Raw genomic sequence first — 20,575 nt, forward strand, 5'->3', positions numbered from 1 at the left:
TAGTGCATTTTAACAGATGTTAAAATTGAATTAAAACTGACATTATCAAGGGGCACAGAAGCCAGTTAGTGCCCTTTAAATCTTTTTGCGTACAAATTCTTTAGAACATAAATTAGTACATAAAATTTGAATTCCCAATTAGATCAAATTATGAAAAATATATGCACAGTTTATTTGTCATATATTTATGTGAACATATAGATTTTTTTGTAGTTCATAAGTACAATGACAGGGTCTTCACGCTCGTGTGAGATATGCCTCCCTCAAACCTTGGTATATTGGCACATTAACATTAAAAAATATATATTGAATATAAGACATATTTAATGACCTTTTACTTTCCCACTGTATTTAGAAGTTTGTTCACAAATAAGTAATCTATGGCTTGCATTATATTTGCTAGACCTGGCACTTCTTCAATACTTAAAGTTAAAATTTTTGGTTTTGTTTTGTTTCAGGCTTTTAGCCACCTGAACCCGAGGTTCTGAGTTTCTGTCTTTTTGGTTGATAAGAGGAAAAGTGGGAGAAAGAAAGGGGTGTGGTGCCTTAGGCAATAGGCTTTTTCTAAGATGGCCCCACCACAAGGTAATGTCAATTTTTCTTTTTCTTTAAGTAAAATCATTGGAATGGCTTGTATTTCTAGGTGGCTAAAATGTATATTTTTCTTTCTTGTTTCTCTTTGGATGTTTATCTGACAAATTTCTGGTGGTGTCAAGTAGCTCTTATTGTTGTGACCTTAGAAACTGTTACTGTAAAATGTCAGAGAAATCTCTGAGTATACCAGCCTTCCAAGTGTATTAATGATGAGCCAGAATTCATCTCCTAGATCCTTGACTCAGTGCTTCTGTAGCCAAAACATTTTTGGAGAATCCTATCAAAATGTACCTTTTGTTTTAAAATGAAGAGTTAAGAAATAAAAATAAAATGAAGAATTAAATTAAATCATATATTTAAGTAAGCATTGCCTATATTTATGACCCTTTGCCACATGATTCAGGATAAAAACCACCTTTTCTCTCTTCGTGATTCACCAGTTAGAACATAAACATTTATAGCACAAAACTTATTTAAACATAATTTTTAAAATAAACAAATGGGCCAGCATAGTGGCTCACAGCTGTAATCCCAGCACTTTTGGAGGTCAAGGTGGGTGGATCTCCTGAGGTCAGGAGTTGGAGACCAGCTTGACCAACATGGTGAAACCCTATGTCTACTAAAAAAAAGCAAAATACAAAAAATTAGCTGGGCATGGTGGCAGGTGCCTGTAATCCCAGCTACCTGGGAGGCTGAGGCAGGAGAATCATTTGAACCTGGGAGACGAAGGTTGCATGCACTGAGCACCATTGCACTCCAGCCTGGGCAACAAGAGTAAAAACTCTGTCTCAAAAAAAACAAAACCAAACCAAACCACCAAATGATCCAGAGGCAAAAATGCAGGGTGGAAGAGATCAAGTGAAAATGTAACTACTGATTTGGATGTGTGACCAATGTGACTATTATTGGATGATGGGACAATGGATGAGCTTTCCTTTTTCTAAATGGTGCTCTTAAATATCCCAGGACTCACTTTGAGAGGCCAAGGCAGGATTATTTGAGCCCAGGAGTCTGAGACCAGATTGGACAACATAGTGAGACCCTGTCCCTAGAGAAACTAAAAAAAAAATTAGCTGAATGTGGTAGTACATAAGTGTAGTTCTAGCTACTTGGGAAACTGAGGTGGAAAGGACTGCTTGAACCCAAGAGTTGGAGCTGCAGTAAGCCATGATTGTGCCACTGCACCCCAGCTGACAGAGTGAGACCCTGTCTCAAAAAAAAAAATTCCAGCACTGAATCTAATCATTTCTGGACTATGGTCAATTTAATTAAACCTCTTATACTCAGTTTTAAATATAATTAAAACATTTTTTGAATATGAACTATACTAACATGTCCCAACCTGAAAACATACAAAAGAATATTGGGGGCCGGGCGCGGTGGCTCACGCCTGTAATCCCAGCACTCTGGGAAGCCAAGGCGAGCCAATCACCTGAGGTCGGGAGTTCAAGACCAGCCTGGTCAACATGGTGAAACCCTGTCTTTAAAAAAAAAAAAAAAAAAAAAATATATATATATATATATATATTGGGGCAAAATGACTGCAGAAACAGCTGCAATCCATTGTTATTCTCTGTACTCGCCCTTCTTTAACTGGGCAGCTTCTTTCAAGAGGTGAGGTTAACATTCCACTCTAGAATCTGCACTGGCCTTGTGACTTGCTTTGGTATTTTAATTTGGCAGAAGTAATGTAAGGATAGGCCTTGGGAGTCCTTGAATAAAGTGCTAAGAATGTTGAAGAGAGAAGTAGCAAATAAATAATAGTGAAGACAGAAAAAAAGATGGAGATTCAATATTATGTAGCCTCTTTGGGAGATATAAAAACTCAAGTAATTTTGTTCTATTTGCTGTTATGAACTCATTTCTTTTTTTTTTGTCTTTTTTTTTTTGAGACGGAGTTTTGCTCATTTTACCCAGGCTGGAGTGCAATGGCGTGATCTCGGCTCACCGCAACCTCCGCCTCCTGGGTTCAAGCAATTCTCCTGCCTCAGCCTCCTGAGTAGCTGGGATTACAGGCACGCACCACCATGCCCAGCTAATTTTTTGTATTTTTAGTAGAGACGGGGGTTTCACCATGTTGACCAGGATGGTCTCGATCTCTTGACCTCGTGATCCACCCGCCTCGGCCTCCCAAAGTGCTGGGATTACAGGCTTGAGCCACCGCGCCTGGCCATGAACTCATTTCTTAATAAAAGTTCATCAGTTTCATTTTTTATGAAAAAAGAAGATTCTTATTCGTGTGACAGGTAATATTAGATTTTAACATCATCTTTACACATTGACAGTGATGTACTGAGCCATGATGCTGATACCACTAGATCAATATTCCATGAATAAAACACTTCCAACTTAAACATTTGAAATTTATCACTAAAATTGTTTACCTTGATTGATATTTCACCAGGAACATCCTATATCTATATAGCTATATAGGATGTTCTGGTGAAATAAAGGCAGACCTCTTTCTTTTTACTTCTGGATGATCACTGAGAAGGGTGAGTTACACTGAACTCATTAAGCCTCTAGGTAGACTATCAAAAATGCAAACATCAATTTACATAGCAATTGTTGCAGAAGGACATTGGGAAAGGATTAGTCATCAGTAATCATGCTACATTGAGATGCATGGACCATGATAACATTATTGAGCTAACCTATTATTACACTGTCTTCTTGTTCCTGGATTGCTTCCTCCTCCTGACCAGGCTGGGTCTCCAGCAAGGAAATAAATCTTCCTTCCCAGAAGTGAAAATACATTTAATTGCCCAGAAAAGAAGGTGACAATAAAAGCCATTGTATCCATCTCCAAAGTTGATTTTTGTCTTTGAAAATGATTGTTTTTCAGACTTGTGCTTAAATTTCCCATTGGCACTGAAGGAGGAAAGTTAACTCTCCCTTGTTGCCTCATCTCTACCATCCTCATAAAGCTCTTCCCTCAGACACTTAGGTAGAGTGGGTACCCCACTTTCTCGAACCTGATTTGTAGTCACCAAGCTCTGAGAGGTCTCCTTGCTCTTTCTATTCTCTAAGGATTTCTTACCTTCTTTCTGTGCTGCTTTGGTGTGGGCTTGAAAGGTGCAGTTTCCCTGAAGCCAAAAGTTAATTGTATTCTTTGGATAGGAAGTCTTGCTTGAAATAAGAAATTAGGAGTTCTCTGATTATATTCATTCATACTAAGTTGTTAAATTAAGCAACTATTATGTCAGACCCTGAGCTGTATATAGGGGACATGAATCCAAAGAGACTGATGGAGGAATAAATGACACCGCCTTAGTTTCTTGCACTCTCTGGCCATTGGAACTTTTACTACCTCAGTAGATGTTAAGACAATCTAAGAATGTTGGGTCTGGCTTGTTTTTCATTTTCTCATTTTCAGCAAACGAATAGAGCATCACGACAAATGTTTCAATGTTTCCTAATTTATTAGTGTTTCCTTATCTGCTAAATTTTTAAGGATACATCAGTGATTATTCCCTCCATTACTTCCAAGCAAACCCAATGACCAGAACTACTGCTGTCAGAGTACTGCAACAAACACTCTATTTACACCTGGATTTGTAAGGTAGACTTACTTTCTCCCACTGATTTATCCTAATGTTTTTTGTTTGTGTTTTTGCATCATTTTCTATCTTTATCTAGATACACCTGAATTGTACTATCGGTCATGGGCTTTACTACACTTTTGGAAATAGGTACAAGACTGTCAAGGTAATGACCTCTGCTTACTTTATTCATTTTTTTCTTTTGAGACAGAGTCTCATTCCATTGCTCAGGCTGGAGTGCAGTGGTACAATCTTAACTCACTGCACACTTTGCCTCCCAGGTTCAAGTGATTCTCAAGCCTCAGCCTCCTGAGTAGCTGAGACAAGAGATGCGCACCACCATGCCCCACTAAATTTTGTTTTTAGTAAAGATGGTGTTTCGCCATGTTGACCAGGCTGGTCTTGAACTCCTGGTCTCAAGTGATTTGTCCACATCAGCTTCCCAAAGTGCTGGGATTACAGGCAGGAGTCACCATACCTCGCCCTGCTTACATTCTTAATAAGAACTAAGAAACATGAGACACACATGTACACACACCAGTGATAAGTGTTATTAAAAGAAAACACGGCCGGGCGTGGTGGCTCACGCCTGTAATCCAAGCACTTTGGGAGTCCGAGGCAGGCGGATCACGAGGAAGAGATCGAGACCATCCTGGCCAACATGGTGAAACCCTGTCTCTACTAAAAATACAAAAAAATTAGCTGGGTGTGGTGGCGCACGCCTGTAGTCCCAACTACTCAGGAGGCTGAGGCAGGAGAATTGCTTGAACCTGGGAGGCGGAGGTTGCAGTGCCTGGTGACGAAATGAGACTCTGTCTCAAAAAAAAAAAAAAAAAGAAAAAACGCACAGAAGTAAGATTAAGTGTGGAGGTAGCTTTTGACAATATGATGAACTATGTAGACTGAAAAACTCCTTGCAAAAGATTACTACAGATGTACCATCTATTTAAAAAAGCCCTTTAAAACATATTAAGGCTTTGGAAGAATTAAAGAAAATCTTTTGAAGGAGGGACTGACATGAAAACATACTATAGCTGTTGGAAGCCCCAAGGGGCTTGGTTTCCTCAAGTTTTTTGTCATGAGAACTACACATCTGCAAGGAAAAAGAGAAAAGGTCTGAGGTCTACTTATAGCAAGTTTGTAGATAAAAATAAAAAACTAAAAAGCTAAAAAATGGTTATCCTTAGGGAAAGAAGGAAGCAGAAAAAGAAACCCATCCCACAGAGTAAGAGAAAAGTGAACAATATTTGCTTTCACACTGGTTCTAAGTGGAGGGAAAAGGTCTCCCTGGAGAATTGGTGGTCACAGGTAAGCCCTCACATGGGTTTAGAAACTGAGTACGCAGTATTTGCAAGGTCTGAAAAACTACAGGGCATGAATTTTAACTTAACATGAACTCATTGCTAATGTCTTCAAGGAATGGTAGAAAAAACTGCAAAAAAAAAAAAAAAGCAGAGACCAGCCGGCACCCCGGAGGCACAGAGCGTGGCACAGGCGGAGCGGGGAGGGCGTGAGAAAGCGGAGAGCGGGCAGCTGTGCAGGCGGCGGCGACACCACAGGCCAGGCCGAGCCGGCGCGGGAGGAGTCCCAGGGCGATGGGGCTGACGCTTTGACAGCTGGAAAGAGCGCTGAGCCAGCACCTGGTGCGGAGGGAGGGGAGCCCGGCAAGGAGAGCCCCAGCGAGCGAGAGAGCGAGTGAGCGAGCGCCGGGGAGGGGGCCGGGAGCGAGGGGCAGCTCGGGAGAGCCGGAGCGGCGTTGAGGCTGGGGTCCTCTTCCCGGCAAACCATGTTTGCCAAAGGCAAAGGCTCGGCGATGCCCTTGGATGGACGGGCAGGCTCAGGAAAAGTTAACTTTATACGTCTATGAATATTTACTGCACGTAGCAGCACAGAAATCTGCACAGACCTTCTTATCTGAGATTCGATGGGGAAAAAATTTTTCATCACGTTGGGAGAACCGCCTGGGTTTTTGCACTCGTGCTGGTGTGTATTTTGGGACCTTTACTGTGCAGCTCCTGAAAGGAGAGACACCTGTGAACATTCAAGTGAAGCAAAAGCCTTTCATGATTATAGTGCAGCAGCTGCCCCGAGCCCCGTGCCTGGCAACATTCCCCCCAATGATGGGATGCCGGGAGGCCCCATCCCGCCAGGTTTCTTTCAGGGTCCTCCAATATTTCTTTGTATTTTGGGGTTCTGGTGGCAACAGTTACAAATCTTGCTTCTTGATTAACGATGAGCACTTCTGTATGTGCCCTTAAAAACAAAAAACCTTCATTGTAGCGACATTGGCAACATTTTGTAATGCCTACTGGAGTCTCTGGACACTTATTTTGGCCATTAGTTGCCCCAGGACTTTTGATGAGTGATAGTTCCCCTTTTGGCCTCATGCTTTACCTTTTATATTTGTTATAAACAACAAATAACTGGATATCTACTGAGCTGTCTTGGAAAGAGGCTTTCATAGACCTCGAACCTGTGACCCTCGCACTCAGCTGCTCGTTATGCCCTGGGTCATGGAAACAGTACCCCGCAAGCTTGACACAGCTACCAAGGCCTACCTAAGACAGGATGAAACCAAACCTGGACTCTCTGGTATATGTCACCTGCAGGAGAGGTTGGCCTCCCTGGTCCTCAGTTTATTGACAGATGTCAGGGTGCTGGAGGAGGACACTTCCCTCCCAGACACCTTCAGTACCTGGGAAGTCCCTCGGGATTAACTGAGTAAACAATAATGGGAGTTTGACTATGTGAATGGCACTGCAACCATCATGCATGATGGAGCTTAATAGAATGTTTCTGTTTTCCATCCCTTAGCCAACGTGTCCTGAATAAAGGATGGGGCTCAAGGAACAACCCCCTTGGCCAAAACACCAGGCAGTAGTCATCTTAGCACTCATGCCCTAATCAACAAACAGCACCATCTTCTCATTTACTATAAACTATTAGGCCATTACCAAAAATTGTCATAAACTGATTGCCTCTCCTAAGGCATAAAATTGACACAATTTTTTCATTCTTCTTCCTAAACTCACTGACTCCTTAGCCCATAATCCTGGTATATTTCTAGCTCTCTGCTCAAAGGTATACCTCCATATGAAAGGGAACTCTGATAGGGGTTATTAAAATTAGTGAAGATTATTGCTTTCCCCAAGAGGTATCAGCCCCATGTTAGTCAACTGGTGACCTCTCTGGGGAAGAAAACCATCCTCTCCTTAGTGTCTTTTTCTACTACCACCCTCCAGACACCACAGTCTCCCACCCTGCCTCTCCAAACATCACCACCACAACAGCCTTTCCCCTTACAGTCAGTAGATCTCCACAACTTAACTCTGATTGCCTTGCCTTATTTTTAAATATGATGCTGAGACATCAAGGGGTGAATTGTAGTGAGTGCTTCTAATTTTATTTTGCCTTAACATCCATTTTAAAATATAAATTTTCTTTATCCAGTCTCTCATTGATGGGCATTTCGGTTGGCTCCAAGTCTTTGCTATTGTGAACAGTGCCGTAATAAACATATGTGTGTGTGTGTGTCTTTTTAATAGAATGATTTATAGTCCTTTAGGTATATACTCAGTAACGGGATTGCTGGGCCAAATGGTATTTCTATTTCTAGATCCTTGAGGAATCACCACACTGTCTTGCACAATGGTTGAACTAATTTACACTCCCACCAACAGTGTAAAAGCATTCCTCTTTCTCCACATCTTTTCCATCATCTGCTGTCTCCTGACTTTTTAATGATCGCCATTCTAACCGGCATGAGACAGTATCTCATTGTGGTTTTGATTTGCATTTCTCTAGTGATCAGTGATGATGAGCTTTTGTTCATATGTTTGTTGGCTACATAAATGTCTCCTTTTGAGAATTGTCTGTTCATATCCTTTGCCTACTTTTTGGTGGGGTGGGTTGGTTGTTTTCTTTTAAATTCGTTAAGTTCCTTGTAGATTCTGGATATTAATCCTTTGTCAGATGAGTAGATGCAAAAATTTTCTCCCATTCTGTAGGTTGTCTGTTGACTCTAATGATAGTTTCTTTTGCTGTGCAGAAGCTCTTTAGTTTAATTAGATCCCATTTGTCTATTTTGGCTTTTATTGCTATTGCTTTTGGTGTTTTAGTCATGAAGTCTTTGCTCATGCTGCACCCATTAACCCATCATCTAGGTTTTAAGCCTCACATGCATTAGGTAGGTATTTGTCCTAATGCTCTCCCTCCTCTTTCCCCCAACTTTCCAACAGGCCCCAGTGTGTGATGTTCCCTTCCCTGTGTCCATGTGATCTCATTGTTCAACTCCCACTTAAGAGTCAGAGCATATGGTGTTTGGTTTTCTGTTCCTGTGTTAGTTTGCTTTGATTTCAAGTTTCATCCATGTCCCTGCAAAGGACATGAACTCAAGAGTGTCACTTTCTGATGGGCCCAGGAAGCACATGCTCTTGGGACCACAGGAAGAGGGGAGTTTACCCAATTCACAGGTATGTGAGGGTACAAACCATGGCTGGGACTGGCTTCAGAAAGTCCTATCCTAATATTCCTTGTGGGACAGTTCCATCAAAGCCAATATCAAAGAAATAATTATTCTTTCTGCACTTTATGCAAATAATTGGGTGAATTATAAGACTAAAGTCTATTTTACAAACAACTCAGTTCTATCATGATTTGTTTTTAACAGAAATGAGGACTGGAGAAAGAGAAATTATGTTTCAAAACTTGTCATACATTTGTAATTACATTCTAGACTCATTAGTTGTTTTTAAGTTTTGCCTGCATTTTAGACTAACCCTGCTTATTCCTGTGAACCAACCAGCAATCTCCAGCCACAGCTAAGAAGGAACAAAAGGGGTGGGTATTGTAAAAATCTGGATCACTATTCTAGTTCTGGGCAATTATCCTGCAACTCCTGGCAGTTAACAGGAATAAATAGGATGCTCATCACCTGGAGGTTTCCTTTTTGGGAAAGCAAAACAAGGGAGCTAACCAAAGCCAAGCCCCATGCACCTAAATCTTAGCAAGCATAACCATAGCCACCAGTTATGTCACCAGACATCCTTTTCTCTTCTTTGTTGGAGGAAAACTCAGTCCTTACAAAGACCGAGTAAAGTATTTTATGACCAAAATTTACCCTTCTCTCTACCTGGGTTCTCTAAAATTTGGCAACTATTTGTGGATATCCATATTTTATGGAAACAGTTATTTCCATAAGTTCAGTGAGGATCTGTTTTGTTTTGTAACAAGACACACTCAGAGACACTAGTTATTTTACCATGGCTTTGACTGGACCAGCATATTTGCAGACATGACCAGACTGAAGAATGGAGGTCAACTTTAGAGCCAACAAAAAGCCTGTTGGAAAGACTGGCTTAGTATCTTGACTAAAATGTTCCTTTGCAAGGTTTCTCACCTGTGGTAAGTAAAGAATGTCACTTTCTAATAGGCTCAGGAACGTCAAGATATTTTGGGAACTTGAAAAGAATTGGTACAGGTATTAAGAGCACAGTCTGACCCAGACCCGGAAGGTGGCACCATAGTGGTGCCTCCACCTGCACCCCTGCCACAGCCTGTCACCCACCTCATCTTTGACATGGATGGACTTCTGGATACTGAACGGCTGTATTCAGTAGTATTTCAATAAATATGTGATCGCTATGACAAGAAATAACAACCGGGATGTAAAGTCCCTGGTTATGGGTAAGAAGGCTTTAGAGACAGCACAGAGTACAATAGACGTCTTGCAGCTTTCAGTGTCCAAAGAGGAGCTGGTGGAAGAAAACCAAACGATGTTGAAGGAAGTGTCCCCCATGGCTGCACTCATGCCAGGGTCTGAGAAGCTCATCATCCATCTGTGGAAACACGGCATTCCCTTTGCCCTGGCCACCAGCTTGGAGTTCTGCATTGTTTGAGGTGAGGACGGGTGGACACAAGGAGTTCTTCAGCTTGTTTTCTTATGTCACGCTCAGAGAGGACCCTGAAGTGCAGCATGGCAAGCCAGATCCCGACATCTTCCTAGCTTGTGTCAAGATGTTCTCTCCCCCTTCTCCTATGGAGAAGTGTCTTGTCTTTGAAGGTGCTCCCAATGGGGTGGAATGGAGGTGGCCTGGGCAGCTGGGATACAGGTGGTCATGGTTCCAGATGGAAACTTTAGCCGAGACCTGATGACAAAGGCCACCCTGGTGCTGAATTCCATGTAGGACTTCCAGCCTGAGCTGTTTGGTTTGCCTCCCTATGAGTAAGAGGGAGGGCCTCGCTATGCCTCCCCACAGCTCACTCTCATGATCCACACTGCTGGGGGAAAGGGAAAGGAAATCAGCAACTCTCAAATCCCAACCTGCACAGTAATTTTAACCTCCTGAGATTGGCATTTCCATCTTGTGTTGGCTTGCCCCACTCTAACATGTTGATAAAATTTGATAAAACGTGACTTGACAGTTGAGAGAAACACAGTAGAGATGGAAACAAAGCCCAGAACAAAGATGAAACTTGAATTACTGTCTCAAAAATCAAACTGATGGAGTAGGTGGTGAAGTAAATGTATATATATACATACACATAAATACCTCCATGTGTACATGTGTATGTCAGTATGTTAATATTCATGTAGGCATTACATGTTTATACATGTAGATATATACATGCATTTGTATGTAAAATATTTACTTTTCTAAGACAAAATGGAACATCATTTCTCTTTTATTCTAGTTTTCTTTGAACACTGGCTGGGAAATGTAAACTGTGTATGCATATAAGTATATACTTTATGTATGCATATGTATGTACATATATTTATATCTATCATTTGCATCACTCTCCTCAGTGTTAATGTCAACATACAATGATAACTGATAAAGCGAGATGGCAGTTCTGTCTGGTTTCCAGTCTGAGTGGGAAAGCCCTGTTTTTGATGAGCACTAAGAAGTCCTTCTCCTTGTTAGCTAACATTCAATTCTTTTTGTGACCTCAGAATGTCTCTGGATCTTTCCTCACTGACTGACTCTAAGCCACATCATCCGTAGTTTTTTGTTAGTGTGAACACAACTGTAACATTTACCTCGTATCTACATCCTTATCTATATTGGAAAATGTTTTCTACCTCAGAACAACCATTTGCCTCCTTTAAGAACACTGATGGCCTACACCTTGTGGACAGAAATTAGAATTTGATTTCAGAATGTGTGCTTGGTGAGTCAGAGTGCCTGGCAACACTTTTGGAATAATTCTGTGATTAATCACTTTTATAGATTTACTCATCTTAAAATATGTCTGTGATTTGCCAGAGAAAAATGGTGGTAGCCATGAAAATCAGGAGTGAGGGAGCTCTACTCCATTGTAGCTCAGCCCTTCCCAGTGGCCTCTGCCCTTGGATGTTCTTGAGCTACTCTTCAACTCTGGAAGTTGTGGACAAACCATAGGGATGCATGTGTGCATGCGGTGGAGTGATTGTGTGTGGATGACAGGCCCCAGCTATTGATAGATGTTGCATCATTTAGCAAATTTATTTCCTCATTCCTGATGGCCTGTATACATGTCTACGCTTTGAATGCTCCTCTTAAACTAGTTGTAATGTCTTACTGTTTCCCTAACAAATTAAATTAGTTTAATAAAATCTTTTGACACATGTTAAAAAAAAAAAGCACAGTCTAATGAGAAATTTTTGGCTTGGCTTCTGGCCCCAAGGTTTTTTAAAAGTTGACTTTAGAGCCGGGCGCGGTGGCTCAAGCCTGTAATCCCAGCACTTTGGGAGGCCGAGGCGGGTGGATCACGAGGTCAAGAGATCGAGACCATCCTGGTCAACGTGGTGAAACCCCGTGTCTACTAAAAATACAAAAACATTAGCTGGGCATGGTGGCGCGTGCCTGTAATGCCAGCTACTCAGGAGGCTGAGGCAGGAGAATTGCCTGAACCCAGGAGGCGGAGGTTGCGGTGAGCCGAGATCGCGCCATTGCACTCCAGCCTGGGTAACAAGAGTGAAACTCCGTCTCAAAAAAAAAAAAAAAAAAAAAAAAAAAAGTTGACTTTAGAATTCCTTATAAAAGTTCTAGCAAAGCCAACTTAAAAGGAGTCCATGTGGATAATCACTATTCTTACTACACTTTATGCAAATAATCAGGCCAAGTATAATGAGACTAACATTTGTTTTTGACTTACATACAAGACACTCCTGGGCAGCAGGAGGATAACTCCAGAAAACCACACTGCCGCCTGTCTCTAAGCTGCTTTTAAGCCAGTTTTCTCATGCTTTGCCAACTGCAGGCAATGAGACTTGTTTGTCTTGATATATTCTCAGATACACTCTGGGATGTTTGAGTTCTCAGGGACACCTGCTTGTCATTTGGGCACTATGGCCTTGGCTTATGGCCTAACCTTCAGGGCTCAAGCAGTGCACATACAGTCTTAAGTAACTGGATGGGGAATCCATTGGCTTACACAAGAATTAACTAGAAACATTCATTCAAGAAATGGGTCTTTTAAATTGTAGAAAATGAATTAACTAGATTTTAATGAAACATTCTTTAGGGAAATGGGTCTTTAAAATTGTGGAAACCTTCAGGTTTATGTATTTGGAGAAAGGTCAAAAGAGAGTAAAAAATCCTCATTGAGTTTCTTCTACATTCAAAAACTTCAATTTGAAATAATACTTTTGTTTATACACAGTAGCCTCAGTTGGAGAGAAATAGTTCTAAAAATAGGTTTTTTAAGAAAAAAAAAGCTTAAACTCATTTTGGTAGTAGGAAGAACCCAAAGTCAGATTCCCTGTATTTCCTGCTTGGCTAATAAGCTATTAAAATAATACTCAAATTCTTAGAGATAAACGAGCCTTCTCTACTGCATCTGTAGTAATTCTTAGATAATTGGATATACTTCAATAACATGTTACCCTTTCAGCTGTTCCTCATTCCTATTATTATTTCTCTGTTTCTATTTGGAATCTTCTTTTTCTGCCTGAGAAACTCTAATATTTGTTTTTGAGCAGATATGAAAGTGATGAATTCTATATTTTGTCTCAAAATATCTTGACTTTGTCTTTATTTTTGAAAGATATTTTCACTGGGTATAGACTTAGAGGTTGGGAGTTATTTTCTTTTAGCCCTTTAAAAACATCATTCTGTTATCTTCTGGCTTTCACTACTTCTGTTCAGAAGTAAGTTCAACTTTAGTTCCTTTAGTGAATTTGTCTTTTTTTCTCTGCCTCCTTCTATAGTTTTCTCTTTGTCTATGTTTTTCAGCATTTTTGCTATGTCTTTTAGGGTGGTTTTCTTTGCACTTACACTGCTTGGGGCTCACAGACTCTTAAATCTGTGGGTCAATATCTTTCATCAGCTTGGGGAAACTATGGGCCATTACCTCTTCAAATTGCTATTCTTTATTTTTTCCCTTTAGAATTTCATGTTTTACATATGAAATTTCACACTTTTACACTGTGTTCAACCTACGTTCGTTTTTGTTTGTTTGTTTGTTTGTTTTTTGAGATGGAGTCTCATTCTGTCACCTAGGCTAGAGTGCAGTGACGCAATCTTGGCTTACTGTAACCTCCACCTCCCAGGTTCAAGCAATTCTTCTGCCTCAGCCTCCCAAATAGCTGGGACTACAAGCATGCACCACCATGCCCAGCTAATTTTTGTATTTTTAGTAGAGGTGGGGTTTCACCATATTGACAAGGGTGGTCTCAAACTCCTGACCTCGTGATCCACCTGGCTCGGCCTCCTGAAGTGCTGGAATTACAGGTGTAAGCCACTGTGCCTGGCCAGTTTTGATTTTTAAAATCATTTCTTCTTTCTCTACTTCTAAATGAATATTTTCTATTAACCTGACTTCTACTTTATTAATTTATTCTGAGTTTATTCTGCTATAATCTACTTATTAAAATCTCTATTTCAGCTATTGCATTGTTTAGTTTTAGAGCTGCAATTAGATTTATTTGATTATAGTTCTATGGTGGAATTTTAAAAATTATTTCATTAATTTTCTTCATCTGTTCCTCTATTTTCTTGAACACGTTTATCTATTTTCAAGTCTTTGTTTTAATAACTCCAATATCTTTATCACCTATAGTTTTCTTTCTTTAACTTTTTTCTCTGTATTTTGTCTATATTCCTGTCTCTTGGCTTGAGAAGTAATGTTTTATTGAATATAACATAATGTGTATGGAAGTTGTAGAGACTTCAGATAATGTTCTTCTTGGGGGGACTCTCGGGTATCTTGGCTATGTCTACTGTCTGACACCTGGTTCTGGGGTAATTAGGGCAGGGGATAGTGCCCAGAGTGATAGGGCCCTGTGTGAGTCTAATAAAGGAGGTTGGGGTGCAGGCTATCATTTGGTTGGTTTGCATATAAAAGGTATGCCCCTGGAAGAGTCATTTGCTATCTCTAGGAGCTAATTAACCCTGGGAGAGGCTGCCCTCCACTGTTAGCAAGGCCCCATGATATATAGGGATCAGAAATAGAGAAGATAAAAAAGCATGATTAATGTAACCATTGGCACTTCTTCTGCTGATCTCTGATCTATGTATGGTCCCAGCTCTGTCATGATCAATCTTAGACAAGGTTCTTATTGGCTGTCAGTCACCTTAATTGTTAAATGAGGTGTAATTACCATTCGACCCTAATATTTGTGAACTCAAATAGTTAATATTGAGTTTATAAATTAATATTTTCTACTTTTAGAATTTAAAGAGAGAGAAAGTAAAATTACTAGTAAGTTCTCTTTACATCTCAAAGACATGACTGAATCATACCCCAAGTAAAAGAATACTTTGTTAAATTAAACTTTAACAAAATAAAATAATATAAAACCTCAGTGTATCATATTTAGTGAAATTAAATAATAAGGCTTTTCAGTGTGTCATGACATTTCTTTCCAACAAAGATATATCTTACTTGAGGTGACTTCTTGATCAGCCTTACTATCTTTTTTATTTCCATCGACACTTTCTTTCCTTTGACTTCTAATTCAGTAGTGATGTGTTTTTCATTTTGAAGCTTCACTAAATCTAAAATGGCAATGAAAAATCATACAGAGACTTTTCAAAAAGTTACGCCTACACTGTTAATTCTTACAGATACCCTTAAAGAGCTATTTAAAAAGCTCAAATTGCATAATTAACACATATTTTCAAACACAATTTGAAACCATCTGCCTAGCAAAAAAAAAAAAAAAAAAAAAAAAAAGCTGAACCTTCCCTAGAAGGTTCATATACACTGTGGAATACTATGCAGCCATAAATAGGAATGAGACCATGTCCTTTGCAGGTTCATGGATGGCCCTCAAAGCCATTATCCTCAGCAAACTAATGCAGGAACAGAAAACCAAACACCACATGTTCTCATTTATAAGTCGGCACTGAACAATGAGCACACGCTAGAGGCCTGTTGAGTGAGCAGAGTGAAGAAGACCATCAGGAAGAATAGCTAATAGATGCTGGACTTAATACCTAGAGGATAGGTTGATAGGTGTAGCAAATTACTATGGTACACGTTTACCTGTGTAATAAACCTGCATGTCCTGCATATGTATCCTGGAGCTTTAAATTAAATCAAAATTTTAAAAAAAGAACTGCTCAAGTCTCATATAAAATGGTATGGTATTTGCCTGTAACCTACATACAGCTTTCTGCAATTAAAATTATTTCTAGGTTATTTATAATACCTAATACAACGTAAATGGTTGTTACACTATTGCTTTTTTTTTTTTTTTTTTTCAATTGTGTTATTTTTTAATGTTCTATCCTCAGTTGCATGAATCCACAGACAGGGAACCTGGGAACACAGTGGGCCAATTGCTTCTGATACATGATGACAACATCACCAAAATCTTGCCAAAGGGATCAAATATGAGTTTGATCAAGTCTCCTGATCCAGCTGCTTTAGCTATGGACAACACAAAGGACAGGAGAACATGTTGAACCACACTGCAAATAGGCAGTCAACGAAATCCATAACTCTACTAATCAAACAGCCTGGGTTCTCCAACACATAAGTTATAAGGAAAATGAATGAGAGGGAGAAAGTAGGCTAAATGAGATATGAAAGACATCACATGTAAATAATCGACAATTCTATAATGTCTATAGATGCACACTTAACAGGTAAAACCAAAAAAAAAAAGATGTGAGGAAATGATAACTATAAAAGTCAAGACAGTAGTTACTTTGAAGAGAAAGGAACGTGGGGAGGAGGGAACTGTGACTGAGATGGAACATGGTGGGGCTTCTAGGTGGCTAGGAAAGCTCTGGTTCTTGACCTGGGTGGTTGTTACAAGGAAGTTTGCTTTATAATAATACACTAAACTATACATTTAATGATTTTTTGGATGTGTTTTAATAGTTCTTTGTGTTTTTGTATTTGTCTTTATAAAAAGACAACTCATAGAAAGTGTTTGCAATATATAACACAAAGCATTAATGTTTATAAATATATAAGAACCTTCTACAAATAATGAAAGATAATTCCATAGAAATTAGCAAAAGCCATTAAAAAACAAATTGTAGAAGAAATGCCAGTACCTTGATCTTGGACTTTTCCGACACTAAAATGTTGAGAAAATAAATTTGTTTGTTATGAATTACCCAGTCTCAGATACAAATGAATTTATTTGTAAAAGAACATGCTTCTTTTTCATTTTCTTTTTTTTTTTGCCTGCACAGCATCACTTCCTCTAAAGAACTGACCATCCCAAACTCCATGTGACTTTATGAGGGTCTTAAACCCTCACTACACATCACAGGGTAGACATGTGACTCAAACTGGGTAATCCATAGCCCTTTAAGGGGAGTGTGGGAGACTATAGTTCCCAAAAATGGCTATAGCAGTATTTCAAGTCCCACATGCTTTTCCAAAATCTTGCCACTCTTATTAAGAGATGGGCTTGGGTGGGGTGTGACAGTTCATGACTGTAATCTCAATACTTTGAGAGGCCAAGGCAGGAGGATCACTTGAGCCCAGGAGTTAAAGACCAGCCTGGGAAACATAAGAAGACCCCGTCGCTACAAAAAATAAAAATAAATTAGCCAGGCCTGAAAGTGAGCTCCTGTGGTCCCAGCTACTCAAGTCGCTAGGGCGGGAAGATCACTTGAGCCTGGGAAATCAAGAATGCAATGAGCCATGATCATGCCACTGCATTCCAGCCTAGGCAACAGAGTGAGAACCATATCTCAAAAAAAAAAAAAAAAAAAAAAAAAAGGGCTATGGGCCTGTTTCCCCTCCTCTTAAACCTGAACAGGCCCCTGTGATAGCCTCAATTAATAGAATGTGCCAAAAGTGATGCTATATGTCTTCTCAGGCGAGGAAATAAGCATTGATACAGCTTTCCCACCTCACTTTCTCTGGAGAATCACTTCGGAAGCCTTCAGATGACATGTAGGAAGCCTTACTCCCAAGCCACCATACTGGAGACACCGCATAGAGAGCACATGCAGATAGAGAAACCAGAGGGGCTCTGCTGTTGAGTGTTCCCCTGCTTCAGGTATGCAAATGAGCTAGCCTCCAGACATGTAAATGAGCTAGGTGATCCCCTCTCCCAGGCTTCAGCTGCCCTTGTTCATGCTAAAAGGAGCAAAACTACACTGTCGCCACTGAGCCCCATCCACATTGTAGAATTGTAAGTAAAACAAATATATTTTTAAGCTATTAAATTTTAGAAGCTTTATTACACATCATAGATAACTGGAATGGGAAATAATATAGGACCTTTGGCTATAAAGCATTGTAGACCTGGAGTTGCCTGTGTTAAACTGCTGTCATTTAAACAGTACATGTCTGGCAACATAGCCAGGCATAAGCAAACAAGACTTTCAGTCCTGGGAATGTGGTTTGAACTGCTGGATTAGCCATGCCTGAGGCTACTACGGCCATGGACTTCCCGGTTATATAAGACGATAAATTACCTGTTTTGCAGCTTCCTTTGGCTTAGATTTCTGTATTTGAATAAAAATTATCATTTCCTAGATTTTCAAATTTAAGAATAAAAGGTTTTCTACTTTTTTACCATAAATCTTATTATTCTCTTAAACTCTTCTATGTACTATAGTTCTGTTTCCTTTGTCACTTCAGCGTCTGTGCTTTCTCAAATGAAAATAAGTTTGCCCCCAACCCACCTCTCCCAATAGATAAGATGGATAGACAGATGACTGATTGATTGATTGATAGATAGATAGATAGATAGGTACATGATAGAGTTTGGATGTCTGTCCCCTTCAATTTTCTTTTTTTTTTTTTTTTTTTTTTAACCAAGTATTAGTTTTTATTATACAGGTCAATAAATATTAATGTAAAAAATTCCCCTCTGTAAACCAAAACATTTTTTCAACTTACTGTCATAAAATCTGTGATCTTGGTGAAATCACTGAATGATAAAGAACTTTAAAAATGTTTCTAAAATAAATTACATCTTTTACATAGATTTTGCTTTCTCCTGAGATATTTCATAGAAATATTACTTTGACCATGGATAATAAGTTAGGATTGGCATTAAAAATATACATTTTGCATGAGATAAACATTAAATCACTTGTAATTCCAATTTTTAGTGTTTTCAAAATAATCATTAATATATGTAAATTACTTGTTAAATAGTTCCCCATTCTTTTTTTTTTTTTTTTTTTCCCATTTATTTATTTTATTGCATTTTAGGTTTTGGCCCCTTCAATTTTCTTACTGAAATGTAATCCCCTGTGTTGGAAGTGAGGCCTGGTGGGAGGTGTTTGGGTTATTGGCGCAGATCCCTAATGAATGGTTTGGTGCCATCCATGTGGTAATGAGTGAGTTCTCATTCTGTGAGTTCACCTGAGACCTGGTTGTTTAAAAGAGTGTGGCATCTCCCACCCCTCTCTCATTTGCTTCCCCTTTGCCTTCTGCCATGATTGTAAACCTCCTGAGGCTTCACCAGAAGCAGATGCCAGCACTATGCTTTCTGTACAGCCTGCAGAACCGGGAGCTAAAATATAACCTTTTTTCTTTTTTTTCTTCTTTTTCTATAAAACCTTTTTTCTTTATAAATTATTCTGTTTCAAGTATTCCTTTACGGCAACGAAAAAATGGCCTAACGTGTGTGTGTGTGTGTGTATACATGTTTATATATGTATATATACTTCCAGCTTTGGGGATTGTATATCAATATGTCAATAATACTACAACTTTTTCTCAAGTCTGATTGGTTTAATGTATTTATTTTTAAAATAAAAACGACATAAAATTCAAAAATAATCCCACAATGATGTATAAGTAGCCTCAATATTATTTTCTAAACACATATAAAATATAAAATAGATGGGAGAATGCAATACATAGTTTTATAAACCTTGTTTTCCACTTATATATCCCAAACTGTTTTATATTAATAATAGTACATATGGATACTTTTTTTTGAGACGGAGTTTTGCTCTTATTACCCAGGCTGGAGTGCAATGGCAGCACGGTCTCGGTTCACCTTAACCTCCGCCTCGTGGGTTCAGGCAATTCTGCCTCAGCCTCCTGAGTAGCTGGGACTACAGGCACGCGCCACCATGCCCAGCTAATTTTTGGTATTTTTAGTAGAGACGGAGTTTCACCATGTTGACCAGGATGGTCTTGATCTCTTGACCTCATGATCCACCCGCATCAGCCTCCCAAAGTGCTGGGATTACAGGCGTGAGCCACTGCGCCCGGCATATGGTTACTTTTTAACCCATATCCCATTTGCTGGCAGGTCAGATCCCCAGTACTCCTCCCAGGACCCTTACCCCAGCTCCCACCCAGTCCAGCAGAATTAAAAGAACCAGGTGGGGCAACCAGAGACTTGGGTCCCTCTGATGGGCTGGAGTCAAGTGGGCATGGTTGGTGGGGGTTGGAAGGACCAAGAGCTCAGATCCCACAACTTGTTCAACAGCTGCCTTCCCCAGAGAATATGTGGGACTCCTGGAAGGAGGATGCCTTATTTAGGTACCAGTTTCTTTTTCTTTTCTTTTCTTTTCTTTTTTTTTTAATAGCTTTTATATTATTGAACTTTATGTACCAAATCATTTGATTTCAAATAAACATTTAATGTAAAAACAATGTTCTTTTAAACTGAATTTTTTTTTACATCTACTGTACCATTCAAATGCATTATCATCTTACATGATTTCTTCAAAGTCTTACCAAGGGTACATATAGAAAAGCTTTTTTTTTTTTTTTTTTTTTTTTTATAAATAGAAACAGGGATTTTTTTCAGCTTTTCGATGACATAAGTTTACTCAACAGAAGTAATTTTATTACTGTTTGGGGGAGGGAATCACCAACTTTTTGTGCAAACAATCCTAGCCTTCTTTTAAGCATTAAGAGCGTAACTGCTTAAGAAATGACATAAGCCATAATTCTACACCGACATCTCCCCTAAAATAACCTATTTTTTTTTTTTTTTTTTCATATGTGCACAGCTTTAGCAAATTAAAGCCCGAGATAAATGCTCAAGATCTATCCAGAGGCAAAATCAG

General features: G+C 39.4%; 1 non-coding gene and 2 pseudogenes across 2 annotated transcripts; 2 read left to right on the forward strand and 1 right to left on the reverse strand.

Annotated features, from left to right (window-relative positions):
• Positions 1-201: 201 nt before the first annotated feature.
• On the forward strand, positions 202-300 carry LOC116538290. Its single transcript, XR_004263592.1, has one exon. It is a non-coding gene; the product is annotated as a small nucleolar RNA U13 (small nucleolar RNA).
• Positions 301-4,978: 4,678 nt separating this feature from the next.
• LOC116538277 lies at positions 4,979-9,707 on the reverse strand (annotated as a pseudogene).
• On the forward strand, positions 8,446-11,760 carry LOC116538235 (annotated as a pseudogene). Its single transcript, XR_004263568.1, has one exon. The product of XR_004263568.1 is annotated as a pseudouridine-5'-phosphatase pseudogene (transcript).
• Positions 11,761-20,575: the final 8,815 nt, after the last annotated feature.

The sequence above is a fragment of the Sapajus apella genome, unplaced genomic scaffold (genome assembly GCF_009761245.1).
Source record: "Sapajus apella isolate SASKATOON/1434 unplaced genomic scaffold, GSC_monkey_1.0 scaffold118, whole genome shotgun sequence".
Classification (NCBI taxonomy): Eukaryota; Metazoa; Chordata; class Mammalia; order Primates; family Cebidae; genus Sapajus; species Sapajus apella.